The 13,693-nt window shown below is 47.1% G+C and overlaps 1 pseudogene; it reads left to right on the plus strand.

Annotated features, from left to right (window-relative positions):
- Positions 1-5,155: 5,155 nt before the first annotated feature.
- LOC136523095 (GDP-mannose transporter GONST3-like) lies at positions 5,156-13,253 on the plus strand (annotated as a pseudogene).
- The last annotated feature ends 440 nt before the right edge of the window (positions 13,254-13,693 follow it).

The following is a 13,693-nucleotide window of genomic DNA, read 5'->3' on the forward strand; positions in this document are numbered from 1 at the left end:
AAGGCTAGTAGCAAATAGACCGACTCCATGTGCGCTACTGGTGCAAAGACTTCCTCGAAGTCGATGCCCCTCAGTGCTGAACAAAGCCTCGGGCGACTGAGGTCGCGCCTTGTGCTTTATAATCGAGGCCGAGCTCCGTCCCACTTAACTCTTGTTACACCCAGTTCATGATGATCGGACGGCATCCTGGAGTGGATCGACGAGCTATCAGGCTCTCGTTTTCCTGATTGCCTTCAATCTCCTCCAGCATCCACCCGTCACCAGTCTGCCGTCGCGCGTTGGCCAGCATGACATTGGTGGTTCTCTACTGACGATGTAAGCAACCTTGGATCATTGCAGCAGTCCGAGCCATGCCATTGCCTGAGGGTCCTATGCCCTCCCGATGATTCGTCCAGCCTGTTGGCACGCCTAACCTCTCACCTTTGTGGAAGCGCACTCCCACAAACTTAGTGAGGTCAAACTTGGACGGTGAGGCGTATACCTTCATCAGTGTTGATGGAGTTTCCCTGTTCCACCGGAGTGCTCGGCACAGCACCTTGAGTGCTACGGCACCCGGTTGCGCGGTGGCTTGGCACTACTTCTAGGATAACTCGTTACTACTCCTGTAGTGCTTGGGCCACCACTGTAGGAGATGCTTATCAGCCTCAGTCTTGGAGTGGTCGGTACCACTGGCAAGATCTCATGGCTCTGCACGGGAGTGCTCGGCACCCGTCCCTGGAGTGGTCGCCACCACTGTAGAACCTCCCGGCGCCACTCCTGGCGTGCTCGGCATCCCTCTAGGAGTGCTCGGCATTCCTCTTGAAGTGCTTGGCATTGCCCCAAGAGTGCTCGGCTCTACCGCTGAAGTGCTCGGTCAACCCCTTCTAGAGTGCTCTGGCACCTCTTCCCCAGCGTCCTCCACCACCATGGATGACCAGGTGCTCGATGACAAAGGTGTTGGTGAAGCTGCTGCTTCCCCCATGCTCGGATTGGTCCAGTCCCAAGCCGCCTTCTCGTCGAACACGACGTCGTGCGAGACAAGCACCTTGTCTCCGCGTGGGTCGTAGAGCCGGTAACACCTTGGTACCCCTTACGTAGCCAGGAACACCATCGGCGTGCTCCTGTCCTCCAGCTGGTGAGGTTTGGCTTTGTCTTCCTTGACGTGGCCGATGCAGCCGAATGTCCGGAGGAATGACACGCTCGGCTTGCACCCATACCAAGCTTCGAACGGCGTCTTGCACGTCAAGGCCTTGGTTGGAGCACGGTTGAGGATGAACACTACCGTGGTCACCGCCTCACCCTAGAACCTTACCGGCATGCCTTTGGCCTTCATCATGGATCGAGCCATGCCGACCACCGTCTTGTTCCGCATCTCCACCACGCCATTCTGTTATGGCGAGTACGGCGCGGTGTGGTGTCGCATCACACCATGATCCGTGCAGTACGCAGCAAACTCCCACCGAAGTGAATTCGCCGCCCGCGTTCAGTCCCTCAGCACATGAAGCTTCTTGCCGCTCCTCGCCCACCGTGCGTATCTTGAACTTCTTGATCACACCGCCGCCTCTTCATCCTTGCTCGTCAGGAGTTGTAGCCACATGTAGCGACTGTAATCATCCACGAGCAAGAGGAAGTACTGCTGACCACTGTTTGTAGCTGGCGTGATCGGCCTACAGAGGTCATCGTGGATGAGCTCGAGGGCGTCCTTCGCGTGATACTTGGCTGTCTTTGGGAATGGTAGCCTCCTCTGCTTCCAGCCAGGCAGTTGTCACACAGCGTGCCTCTGTGCTTGATGTGGGGTAGCCCTCGGGACCATCTTCTCCAGCCGACCAAGTGCGTCGAAGCTGAGATGTTCGAACCGGGCATTGCCACATCCACCCGGTTCTTGGTGTGCCTTGCCGCCAGGCAACACTGGCTGCTCTACCTCAAGTCGAGCAGGTACAAACCGGTTCAAAGACCTCTTCACCTTGGCAAGAAGTTGCTGCTCCCGGGTCCCTAATCTAAGGACTCTATCCTTGATCAGTACCCTCCGCTACCCCCAGCTCATCCAGCGGACCAATGCTGATGATGCTTGAACGTAGCTGCGGGATGTAATATACATCCGTTTAGCGCAGGGTGCTCCCCCGTTCTGGCATCTGAAGATGATGGTGCCGCGCCCTTGGATAGTCACCCCTTGAGTCGTCACCAAACTTCACCGTATCGGTAATATCGTCGTCGAGCTCGGAGAAAGAATGCCTTGGAGCCCGTCATGTGGTTGCTAGCACTAGAGTCCAGATACCACCGTTGCTCTTGGTCGGTGCCCACACGTCCAAGGAGGACTTGGGTGCGTGGTTCGTCGAGGTTGACAGCCTTCAGGGCCTTTCCAGGTCCTTCCACCATCGTCGCCTCTTCCTTCTCCTCGGACTCAATGTCGTGCAGTGCACAAAACATCACCATCAGGATAGTGGCCTCATCATCATCATCAGCTTGCGCCAGATGAGCCTCAACCTTCTTCTCCTGCTTACAATTTGGGCACTCTCGTGCCCAATGGCCCATCTTCCCACAGCGCTGGTAGGCGTTGGGGTCGACCTACTTCTTCTTCTTCGAAGAAGCCTTGCCGTGGTGCTTGCCATCGCCACCACGGCTGGAGGAGGCTGCCTTCCCAGAGTTCCTCCGAGCAGCCCACTCCTCTTCCGTCAGCAGAGCAGTTTGCCATTGTCCTTCGTTGCTGTCGCCTGCTCCAAGCGCTCGTCCACCGCCCGTAGATGGCCTGTCATATCCTCAATGGTGAGGGTGGACAAGTCTAGCATCATCTCTATAGAGAGAGCGATTTGGATGTACTTTGCCAGCATGGAGTGGAGGTACTTGGTGACCGCCTCCTCTTCGTCGATCGTGACGCCATGGCTCTTCAGTTTGCTGATGAGCGTCTATAGGCGGAGGGAGAAGTCCTCCACCGTTTCACACCATCCTTGAACTTGAGGTTGACGTACTCCTACTTCAGAAGCTGGGGCCGTCGCCTTCTTTGCACAGTCGGAACCGACGCGCATCGCCGCAATAGCCTCACACGCCTCCCTTAGCAGAGCTCTTCGCCCCCAACGGCTCTCTATACTCCCCCGGTACAGCAGCGAGGATAGCCTCCAACGCTGACATGTCATCTTCCTCATTGTCGGTCCCCTTGTCAACAACATTCCAGAGCCGTCGGGCTCTGAGCTTGACCTTCATGGTCACCGACCACTCTCCATAGTTGGCGCGAGTCAGCGTCGGCCAACTGGTGCCGCTGACCTCCCGCACCATGCGAACAACGACCTCCGGTCATGGCTGGGTAGCCACAATAGTGTCACTATTGTCGCCCATCTCCGAACCGTTCGTCATTGCCAGCGGTTAGTCCGGCAACGGTGTTCGTACGGTTCCGATACCACTTGTTAGCCCACAGGATCACCGGCTCAGGTGAGTCGACCACTCACCAGTCTTGCCGACCACGGCCGAGCACGACCGAGGCTGTCCGACCACACACACACTATGGCTCGAGGTAGAAGAAAGGGAGAACAGAGCATACCACACACAGTACATGCACCAGCGTTGGCTTGAGCCCTGTATAGGGGATGACAAATCTGAACTCTCTTTACTGAGTTGTCGTGGCAGTCTATTTATACAACTCTATCCGTCTAGTCCTAATATTGCGCACATGCCACAACAGTAACTAGATAACACAGCAGGACTGACTTCTGTGCCTGTCCCTGCATGTGGCTACAGAGCGGCAGGTGAGCCGTTCGGCGCCTGCCTCTGCAGCGGCTACAGTACCACAGCAGGGGGCCTTTTCGGTGCCGCCTTCCTTTACTGTGTGTTCACACAAGGAAACAGTAGATTATCTAACACTGGATACTAGTAATCGCTCTCTATCCTTATTGTGTTGCTGAGCACTTACAGGCTACAGCTATAAGCTTCTTAATCATGACTTAGAATTGATTTCTTATTTGGCATATATGTGTTGGAAGTGCAATCCTTAGAAGTTCATACCAATCCTAACTAGGAATGCATGAAAATATGCTTTGATTTTTAATATGTGATGGTGATGAAACTCTTTATAGCACAAATTAATTAGTACAACTAATTCTGGCAGGCATGAATATATTTGTGAGGAGTGCTGATGATCTCAATTGTTACTATGTGAAATTGATTGGACGATGTTGATCTGGGGGTTGGGCCAAATTTGGTGAGTTACAAAATGCCAAGGTTCTGTATATTTTGTATTGTGCATAGTTTTTAGGCATTCTTCTGGATAGTCCATTACTACATTAGTAATCTTGTCAGAATTACATAGAGGTTTTAAGGTCCAGTTGGTATCATCAGATGTCAAAATATGTGTTACCCTTGGCATTATATGAATTATAAGGTTGGTAATATGGGTTGGCAAACAATTGAAATTTCATGGGTGAAAGGTGGCAATCCTATTTAGAGGACATCAATTTCTGACCCCCTCCCCCTAGTACTAATTTGATTGCTCTATGCTATGGTACAGTTACATATTGTAATGGAATAGAATATGTGAGAGAGTTCACTAGCAATATGGCATGCACATTACTTTCCTCATGTGTATTTGTTGCTTTCAAATGCTGTTGACCCGCCAGTTCCCTTTACCATGGTTGCAGCCTTGTTATAGGAGTTAAAACTCCTACATATGAAGCAATGTGATGAACAATGTCTGTCGTCTAGCATTTTAAACCAAATGCAGTTGAAGAATTCAGTGTCTCATAACTACATGACTGGGATTTTTTTTCTTGAATGCACAGGAGAAACTGCTCATCACTGCATTAAGAAGGATAGAAAATATTTACACGACAACACACTGCACTTGCTCAAATTATGAACTGGGATCTGTATTTGTAATGGTCAATAATTCATTTTATTGTATCATATAATATGGTATTATGATACGAACTGATGATACAGTGAACTGTAGAAAACAGATTTGTACCCTCTTATGCTTTTGCCCTTCATCGAATTTCTCTAGGATGATCACATACTTTCTTACATTCTAGTACATGGAAACCTATCCTTAAAAGCTTGACTATTAGCCGCATTGATTTTAGTGTGTGTGTTTTTCCTTCAACATGCTTGTGTGCCATAGTTGTTCCATTTTCTATAGTAGCTACTCGTGAATCTTTTTGAAGCTTTAGTAACTGTAGTTTGCATGTTGCAGATGTCTATTCTCTCAGACCCCTCAAAAAAGATACTTCACCTGAGGGTTCAGGTACTACCCAGAGAACTGGAGCCTGGAGTAACACATTGAACACTCTTCTGCAGCAAGCCTCAGTCTATGGTGTGGCTGCTGGGTATGTTTATCAGCGTCGCTGCTCTCAATCATCAACAAATGGGCAGTCATGAAATTTCCATATCCTGGAGCCCTGACAGCTCTGCAGTACTTTCACTAGTGTTGGGCCTTGTAGATTACCCCAAAATTCCAAGTTTTTTTCACTCTCTCTCCATCACATTCAATTTTTAGCCACTTGCATGGAGCATTAAATGTAGGTAAAAAAAAAACTAATTGCACAGTTTAGTTGGAAATCACGAGATGAATCTTTTGAACTTAGTTGGTCCACGATTGGACAATATTTACCAAATAAGACGAAAGTGCTACTATTCATCGGGTTGAAATTTTTCTCAATCTAAACAAGGCCTTGCTGGAGTTTCTCCTATGTGGACAGCTCAAGCTCATTGAGCACGACGGCCTTAATTTGAGGACAATGTGGAAGTTCTTACCTGCTGCGGTGATGTTCTATATCTCCGTCTTCACAAATAGTGAACTCCTGCTTCATGCCAATGTGGATACTTTTCATTGTGTTCCGTTCTGCTGTGCCTATAATTTGTCGCGATCGGAGAGACATTGTATCTGTTAGATATTATGGGCTTGGCCCATTTATTTAATATCTCTATTAAACTCTATGGTCCGTACATGTACATTAATGGTTTTATACCATATGGGAATTTAATCGAGAGGCGACTCTACTTAAATACTTGATCATTGATCGATCTATTTGAGAAGTAAAAGTGAATCACCTGGATGCCACACGCGCGCGCGCGCGCCGCCGCCGCCCGGCCCGGCCCGGCCCGTGGGCGTGGGCAGGGACGGGCGAGGCCTTTATTTTTGAAACTCCGTTTCCATTTCCTGTGACGAATTGAATGGAGGTTAACTCCCGTGACTTCTGGCTCTCTCGCTCTCGGAGGTGTGACCCCTCGGTGCCGTCGACTTCTCGTCTTCTGGCCTCTGCCTATAAAACAAATCCTCCCCCTCTCGGTTAAGCTCTCTTGGCGAAATACACCACTTAGATGGAAGAGTAGGCCTCCGGAACGCGTCTCCGTCGTGGGCTTCACCTGCTCGGGTGAAGACGGGCGATTACGTTTTTGGGGAGTGTCGGTGGTGGCACGACTACTCGCTGGTGAACCTGTAGCGGTGCCTCTTCACGGCGTCCTTTTCTGCACTGCATCGAGCGGGACGACTACAACAGCAAAGCACCACCATGGCTTTCCCTGGTGCGAGCGGCTCCGCCGCAGGGTATAATCTCCTTCACCCTCTTCTGAGTTTCATTATCAATATCATGATGTTCCTAGGCAATACTGCTTTCATATTCAGCATGCTCTGTTTGGTTGATTTGGATGATTATGCTAGTACTGGTTTTCTGGTTCCTTTTAATTTTGTGATCATCGTGATCTTGATATTTGAGAACACATCTTTTATATTTATGATCATATCTGTGATGCTTCAGCTATGTAAAACAATGTTTCACATATGTTTCGGCTCTATAATTTGTCTTATCATCATGTTAACATTTGTCATGAATTGTTTCTGTCTTTTTATTCATGACTTCACTCTCCTTTTTATTGCGTTATTTTTATGGATTAAAATAAATATGAAAATGCCTTATTTTTCAACATTCCAAAAACGTAATTTCAGGCCATTTTCATCTGTTGGCTTTGCGGGCATGCTAAAGCCTACGCCGTTTGAGGGCACTCACTACAAGAGGTGGCGTGAGAAAGCCCTTCTGTGGTTGTCGGCCATGCGCTGTGGTCATGTGCTCAATGAGCAGCCTGCTACTGTGAGATCCGATGAGGATGAACAGGCTTGGGGACATGCTGAGACCATGTGCAAGGCTGCACTGTTGAGCATCATCAATGATTCTCTGGTTGATGCCTACATACCACTCCCGACTGGCAGAGCTGTGTGGGAAGCCCTTGAGGCTCGGTACGGTCTTTCTGACGCCGGTTCTGAGCTGTACATCATGGAGCAGTTCCATGACTACAAGATGGTTGATAACCGTCCTGTAGTCGAACAGGCTCATGAGATACAGGGACTGGTGAAGGAATTGGAGCTGTACGGCTGTCCTCTCCCTGACAGGTTCGTGGCAGGGTGCATTATTGCTAAGCTGCCACCTTCCTGGACTGATTTTGCTACTACCTTGAAACACAAGAGGCAGCAGTTTAGCATTGCTGAACTTGTTGGCACTCTTGATGTTGAGGACAAGGCAAGAGCAAAGGATGTTAAGGGAAAGAGCAAGGGCGGGAATGGTGAGGCGACTACTAGTGCACATGTGGTGCAAAAGTTTCGTCCTAAGCCACAAAAGAAGAAGCCCCAACAAGGAGCTTAAGCAGAAATCCACTACCTTCTTCAAGAAAGGTAATAATAAGAAGATGGGATTAGACAAGGCAAAGATGAACTGCTTCACTTGTAGGGAACACTGGGCACTTTTCTAGAGAGTGTCCTGAGGCTAAGTGGAAGCCCCCATCAAAGGCGAAGACAGTCAACACCATTGAGACTGATGCAGACGCTTCTGGGTATGGTAATTTATCTACATTTACAGTTTGTTCCTCACCTGATTGGTGGGTTGATACAGGTGCAAATATACATGTGTGTGCTGATAAGTCCTTGTTTTCTTTTTACCAGGTCGGGAGGAGTGGAGCCTTGCTGATGGGGAATGGCGCGCGTGCTGGTGTTCATGGTGTTGGTACGGTGGATCTGAAGCTTACTTCGGGGAAGACCGTGCAACTCAAGAACGTGCATCATGTCCCCTCAATAAGGAAAAATCTTATTAGTGGCTCTCTGCTATGTCGAAGACGGTTTTAAACTTGTGTTTGAGTCGAATAAATGTGTTATGTCAAAGTATGGAACCTTTGTTGGAAAAGGCTATGAGAGCGGAGGCTTGTTCCGCTTGTCTTTGGTTGATACTTTACCTCTTGCAGTGAATAATGTCGTTAATAACGTTAATGTTGAGATGAATGTTTGGCATTCTCGATTATGTCATGTTAATCTTGGTTGCATGTCCCGCTTAGCTGGTTTGAATTTAATTCCTAAATTTGACGTTGCCAAAAGCTCCAAATGTCATACATGCGTTGAGGCAAAACAACCTCGCAAGCCTCACAAGGCAGCTGTGGTGAGAGAGTTGGCACCACTTGAACTCATCCATTCCGATATTTGTGAAATGAACGGAATTTTGACAAAAGGTGGTAAGAGATACTTCATAACGTTCATAGATGATTGCACTCGATATTGCTATGTGTACCTAATTAAAACAAAAGATGAGGCATTATATTATTTTAAAACCTTTAAAGCTGAGGCTGAGAATCAACTTGAAAAGCATATCAAACGGTTGCGGTCCGATCGCGGGGGAGAATATTTCTCTAATGAATTTTCTGAGTTTTGCGCGGTGCACGGTATAATTCATGAGAGGACACCTCCATACTCACCACAATCCAATGGGATTGCTGAAAGAAAGAACCGCACTCTAACTGACTTGGTGAATGCCATGTTGGAGACAGCTGGTTTATCTAAGGAATGGTGGGGTGAGGCAATTTTAACTGCGAATCATGTCCTAAATAGAGTGCCCACAAAGAACAAAGAAATCACTCCATTTGAGGATTGGGAGAAAAAGAGATTAAATATTTCTTATCTTCGCGTTTGGGGTTGTTTGGCCAAAGTGAACGTGCCAATGAACAAAAAGCGAAAGCTTGGACCAAAAACTGTAGATTGTGTTTTCTTAGGCTATGCCATTCATAGTGTGGGCTATCGTTTTTTAATAATAAATTCTAGTGCTCCTGATATGGCTGTTGGAACGGTCATGGAGTCTAGAGATGCCACGTTCTTTGAGAATGAATTTCCAATGAAAATAGGTGCATCTAGCATGTCTAGTCATGATCCTATTCCTGAACTTCATGAATCAAATATACACGCTGATGATAACACCCATGAGCTTGAGCAAAATCCTGAGGAGGATGATAATACTGTCACTCGAAGGAGTAAGAGGCAAAGAGTTGCAAAATCCTTTGGAGAAGACTTTATTATATATCTCGTGGATGACACTCCCACAACCATTTCTGAGGCATACTCTTCTCCTGATTCTGACATGTGGAAGGAGGCAGTGCAAAGTGAGATGGACTCCATTATGTCCAATGGGACGTGGGAAGTGGTTGACCGTCCATTTGGTTGCAAACCTGTGGGCTGTAAATGGGTGTTTAAAAAGAAGCTGAGGCCTGATGGTACAATTGAGAAGTACAAAGCTAGGCTTGTTGCTAAGGGTTATACACAGAAGGAAGGTGAAGATTACTTTGATACTTACTCACCTGTTGCTCGATTGACGACCATTCGTGTGTTGCTATCCCTGGCTGCCTCACATGGTCTTTTCATTCATCAGATGGATGTTAAGACAGCCTTCCTAAATGGAGAGCTTGAGGAAGAGATCTACATGGATCAGCCTGATGGGTTTATTGCAAATGGTCAAGAGGGTAAAGTTTGTAAGTTATTGAAGTCCCTGTACGGCCTAAAGCAAGCCCCCATGCAGTGGCATGAGAAGTTTGATAAAACTTTAACATCAGCCGGCTTTGTTGTGAATGAAGCTGATAAATGTGTATATTATCGGTTTGGTGGTGGTGATGGTGTGATACTATGCCTATATGTGGATGATATATTAATATTTGGCAACAATCTAAATGTGATTAAAGAAGTAAAAGATTTTTTGTCGAGTAACTTTGAGATGAAAGACTTGGGAGAGGCTGATGTTATTCTCAACATTAAGCTTTCAAGGGAGGAAGGAAATGGTGGGGTAACTCTTATGCAGTCTCACTATGTGGAAAAGGTCTTGAACCGATTTGGGTACAGTGAGTGTACGCCTGCTCCTACTCCGTACGATCCAAGTATTCATTTGAGGAAGAATCACAGAATTGCAAGAGACCAATTGAGATATTCACAGATAATTGGTTCTCTTATGTACCTAGCTAGCGCAACCAGGCCTGATATCTCGTTCGCTGTAAGCAAACTGAGCCGGTTTGTGTCAAATCCGGGAGATACTCACTGGAATGCTCTTGAGAGAGTGCTGCGCTATTTGAAAGGGACAATGAGTTACAGCATTCACTTTTCCGGGTATCCGAGGGTACTAGAGGGTTATTGTGATGCTAATTGGATTTCTGATGCGGATCAGCTGTATGCCACGAGTGGATACGTGTTTCTACTTGGAGGTGGTGCTGTTTCTTGGAAGTCTTGCAAGCAGACTATCTTAACGAAGTCTACAATGGAAGCAGAACTGACCGCATTGGATACCGCTAGTGCTGAGGCAGAGTGGCTCCGTGATCTCCTGATGGATTTGCCGATTGTTGAGAAACCAATCCCAGCAATTTCCATGAACTGTGATAATCAAACTGTGATCACTAAGGTAAACAGTTCTAAGGATAACATGAAGTCCACAAAGCATGTGAAGAGACGTTTGAAGACTGTCAGAAAACTGAGAAACTCCGGAGTAATTGCATTGGACTATGTCCATACATCAAATAATCTGACAGATCAATTCACTAAGGGTCTGTCACGCAATGTGATAGAAGGTGCGTCGAGGGAACTGGGTTTGAGACCCACATAGAGCCATCAACAGTGGTAACCTATCCTATGTGATCGGAGATCCCGTGAATTAGGATGGCGAAACAAGCTGTTGATTGACTGAGGGAGAGACCCCTTAGATTATAGCTCAGTTCGTTGGAGATGCACCGTCTCTCTAATACTGTTAGGCAGGATGATTAAGTTCTTAATGTGATCCGAGCGGCTTGGTATAGCGGGGATGTTGTCCTACAGAACATCCTATAAGGAACACACCTATATGAGCTCGATTGCTAGTCACAATCTATGAGATGTGGGTAATCTCTAGATGCTCATGAAAAGGCCTCGAAGTGTGACTTATATGCTTCAAAACAGAGGGAAGGCACTTGGCAGCCTAGTATCAGTTAAGAGGCTATGTGAAACTCATCTCGCACAAAACTAGTCAATTCAAGGTTCTGTCCATTGTTCAGTTGTGGATGAGTGTAGCTAGCTTTCTAGATGGATGTTCAACTTAACAGTCTCCATCGAAACACTGGTATATAAAAGGAATGTGGTTCTGAGAACTTCAAACTGCGTACCCTAGAGTTTGGTGGGGATTGTTAGATATTATGGGCTTGGCCCATTTATTTAATATCTCTATTAAACTCTATGGTCCGTACATGTACATTAATGGTTTTATACCATATAGGGAATTTAATCGAGAGGCGACTCTACTTAAATACTTGATCATTGATCGATCTATTTGAGAAGTAAAAGTGAATCACCTGGATGCCACACGCGCGCGCGCGCGCCGCCGCCGCCGCCGCCCGGCCCGGCCCGAGCCCGTGCCCGTGCGCGTGGGCGTGGCGTGGCGTGGCGAGGCGAGGCGAGGCGAGGCAGGCGGGCGGCGGCGAGCGAGCGGACGGGCGGGCGAGGCCTTTATTTTTGAAACTCCGTTTCCGTTTCCTGTGACGAATTGATTGGAGGTTAACTCCCGTGACTTCTGGCTCTCCGTCTCCTGTCTCTCCCACCGCAGAAGGGAGGTGTGACCCCTCGGTGCCGTCGACTTCTCGTCTTCTGGCCTCTGCCTATAAAACAATCCTCTCCCTCTCGGTTAAGCTCTCTTGGCGAAATACACCACTTTCCAGCAGCGCAAGTTCTTCCCGTTCCACCTCCGGCGAGCACCAGAGATGGAAGAGTAGGCCTCCGGAACGCGTCTCCGTCGTGGGCTTCACCTGCTCGGGTGAAGACGGGCGATTACGTTTTTGGGGAGTGTCGGTGGTGGCACGACTACTCGCTGGTGAACCTGTAGCGGTGCCTCTTCACGGCGTCCTTTTCTGCACTGCATCGAGCGGGACGACTACAACAGCAAAGCACCACCATGGACTTTTCCTGGTGCGAGCGGCTCCGCCGCAGGGTATAATCTCCTTCACCCTCTTCTGAGTTTCATTATCAATATCATGATGTTCCTAGGCAATACTGCTTTCATATTCAGCATGCTCTGTTTGGTTGATTTGGATGATTATGCTAGTACTGGTTTTCTGGTTCCTTTTATTTTTGTGATCATCGTGATCTTGATATTTGAGAACACATCTTTTATATTTATGATCATATCTGTGATGCTTCAGCTATGTAAAACAATGTTTCACATATGTTTCGGCTCTATAATTTGTCTTATCATCATGTTAACATTTGTCATGAATTGTTTCTGTCTTTTTATTCATGACTTCACTCTCCTTTTTATTGCGTTATTTTTATGGATTAAAATAAATATGAAAATGCCTTATTTTTCAACAGTATCTTCATCAGCCATGGCCATCACTCAAGACATGCCTTTCACTTTCCACAATACTTGCTGGAAGTGTGATCTATGTTTTCGCAGACAACCAATTCACTGTGACTGCTTACACCTGGGCAGTGGCCTACCTAGCAAGCATGTCCATTGATTTCGTGTACATCAAGCACGTCGTAATGACCATTGGGCTGAACACACGGGGCCTTGTGCTATACAACAACCTTGAGGCTTTGATGCTATTCCCCCTTGAGCTCCTTATAATGGGAGAATTTGATCAGATGAAGGTTGACAGCTCCAAAGTGTCAAACTGGCTTTCATTTGATGTGGTCCTCCCTGTTGTCCCTCTCATGCCTGTTTGGACTATCAATATCATCCTTCGGATTCTCCTGCAGACGGGCTATCTCTGCTACTGGGTTCACAGTGCTTGGCATAGTGAACAACCTCCTAACTGTTGTGATTAATTTGCTTATCTGGGACAAGCATGCCTCTTTTGTGGGTACCAATGGGCTCTTGATATGCATGTCAGGTGGTGTGCTCTACCAGCAATCCACCACAAAACCGAAGGCACCCAAGGTTGAGCCGAAGGAAGAGAACGACGAGGAGCAGCAGAAACTGCTGCAGATGCAGGCAGAGCAAGAGAGCAATTCAACTCAAAACTAAAGCTCTTCATGAACCTCACAAGGAAAGTTCACCTTTGATGCATTATCTCCTTTGCAACAGCCTCACCGGAACGTTTTTGAGTATTGGCTAATATACTTGGAAAGAAGCATATGGATCAATGTAGTCCTGAACTATGAGCTATAAAAATTCATGTTTTAGATATTCGAAGTCATGGAGGGGACCTAATTATCACTATGCAATTATTTATTTCTATATTACCACTTTCATTTGTAATTGTAACACAAAATTGTTTTTGATAGGATACCAGGTACTCGGCAAATATACCTGCATTGAATACTTACAGTTCGGTGATAGTATGATCTGTGTTTAGTCATTTCTTTGCTGGAGTTTGCCTATTTGTTCTGTACCTTATTGCTGGTGATGAAGCCATTGGTTCTTGTGCTAAAAGGAAAGTTATCTTATCATCGCTGTCGGTGCATAAGGGCAGCTCC

Source organism: Miscanthus floridulus, chromosome 18, assembly GCF_019320115.1.
Source record: "Miscanthus floridulus cultivar M001 chromosome 18, ASM1932011v1, whole genome shotgun sequence".
Classification (NCBI taxonomy): domain Eukaryota; kingdom Viridiplantae; phylum Streptophyta; class Magnoliopsida; order Poales; family Poaceae; genus Miscanthus; species Miscanthus floridulus.